We start from the raw sequence: 2,426 nt of genomic DNA, 5'->3' as shown, positions 1-2,426 counted from the left end.
GAATAGTTTCACTGGTTTTGCTTCTCTAGAAAACCTGCCCTGAGACACCAGGGGTAGCGGGGAGTCCCTGATGTGACACTGTAGGATTAGCACTGGACTGTTAACCACAAGGTCAGTTGTTCAAACCCAGCAGCTGCTCCTTGGTTACCCTATACAGGGTTGCTAAAAATCAGAACTGATTCAACAGCACCTAACATAACAGGGTAGACAGATGTTAATGTGGGTGATTGAGAAGGCAATCAATGAGAAGGAGGTGGCAGGGGAAAGATAAAGACACAGGGAGAAAGGCAAGGGTTAAAGTGAATAGAGGTAAATGTTGTTAACTGATGCTACATGGAGGGGATTGCAATCAATGAAGTTTATAATTTGTTTAATCATCATGTAAAACTGATGATCTGCTCTGTAAACCTTTACTCAATTCACAATAAAATGTTTTTTTTTTAATTCAGTGGAGAAAATCTAAAATAAGCTGATACCTCAAGACAGACTCAGAGCAAGAGGATAATCTCTCAGTTAAACTTTTTGGAGAACCTAACCAGGTCACACACAGCAGACCTAAAATGGTTCACCTCACCCTTAGGACTATTGGTCATATTGAAGGTTTAGACTGACTAGTTTAGACTGGTAAAATGGTTTAGACTGACTGGTTTAGACTGGTAAAATGACTGGGAGGGGGAAGTTAACCCTTCAAGCATGAAAGAGCCAATGGCTTGAAGATCCAAGGGATGATCTGCAGGGCAGTTAATTGTCTACTATGCTCTGATAGCGTAGTGATTACGAATCGGGCTGCTAACCTCAAAGTTGGCAGTTCAAAACTACCAGCTGTTCTGCAGGATGAAGATGAGGCTTTCTGCTCCCGTAAAGATTTACAGCCTCAGAAACCCTGTGTGGGGTCACTGAGTCAGAACCGACTCCATGGTACTTAACAACAATGGTGTGCTTCTAGCCATATTCCTCCATTGCATGACATATTATAAATCTTAGTCTCTATGCCTGTGATTAGAGTCTTAGTGTGATGCTGTAGGATAAGCACCGGACTGCTAACCACAAGGTCAGTGGTTGAAACCCACCAACTGCTCCTAGGAAACTCTATACAAACTCGCTATGAGTCAGAAGCAACTCAAAGACACTTAACAACATGCCTATGATTATAGACTATTTCGAAGTGAATTGTTAATGAGATAGGAATAAGGTTGGACTAAGGATTATGGTGGAATTACTCAGTAAGGATTGGAGTCTTGGTGTGGTGATGTGGCTTAATGTGCTGGACTGTAAAGTCAATTTGAACCACAAGGTCAGCTGTTCAAGCTCCCCAGCCTCCCCTATACAGTGTTGTTATGGGTCAGAACTGACAAGACCACACTCAACAACAATGAGAACAAGGAGTAAGTATTTAGGTGGAACTAAGGATTAAGGATTGGAGGTCTTACAGCTAGGGGAATTTGTAGGAGAATCAAATATTCCATTGTTTTCTAATTCAAGATGCTCAGCTATTCCTGGAGCCACCATCTTGGGAGAGAACATCTTGATTGCATCAGGATTGATATCGAAATTTAAAGTGACAGTTTCAACATAAAACCAAACGGCCACCACTCATCTGTCTGTCGTGCGGTGGTGGCTTGAATTAGTGTGATTCTGTGATTCTGAGGGCTATGCCACCGGTATTTTAAATAACCAGCAGGGTCACCCATGGTGCACAGGTTTCAGATGAGCTTCCAGACAAAGACAGAATAGGAAGAAGGAGTGACAAACTACTTTCAAATCGCTACTCACTGAAAACCTTATGAATAGCAGAGAAACACTGTCAGATACAGTGCTGGAAAATAAGCCCCTCAGGTTGGAAAGCACTCAAAACGTGACTGGGGAAGAGATGCCTCCTCAAAGTAGAGTTGATCATGATGATGTGAATAGAGTTAAGCTCGTGGGAGAAAAGCCCACAAAAACCATCATTTGCTGATGGGCCACAACTCAAAATGAAGAGAAACAGCTGTAAACATCCACTGACTATCGGAACGTGGAATGTACGAAGTATGAATCTGGGAAAATTGGAATTTGTCAAAAATTAATGGAACACATCAACATTGATATCTTAGGTATTAGTGAGCTTAAATGGACTGGTATTGGCCATTTTGAATCTGACAACCACATGGTTTACTATGCAGGGAACGAAAAATTGAAAAGGAATGGTGTTGCATTCATTGTCCAAAAGAACATATCCAGATCAGTCATGAGGTACAATGTTGTAAGTGATAGGATAATATCCACAGGCCTACAGGGAAGCCCAGTTAATACCACTATTATTCAAATTTATACACCAACCACTAAAGTCAGTGAGGATGAAACAGAAGAATCCTACCAACTTCTTGAATCTGAAATTGATCAAACATGCAATCAAGATGTATTGATCATTACTGGTGATTGGAATG

This window comes from Chrysochloris asiatica, unplaced genomic scaffold (assembly GCF_000296735.1).
Source record: "Chrysochloris asiatica unplaced genomic scaffold, ChrAsi1.0 scaffold00064, whole genome shotgun sequence".
In the NCBI taxonomy this organism is placed as follows: Eukaryota; Metazoa; Chordata; class Mammalia; order Afrosoricida; family Chrysochloridae; genus Chrysochloris; species Chrysochloris asiatica.
This window is presented reverse-complemented; position numbering follows the sequence as displayed.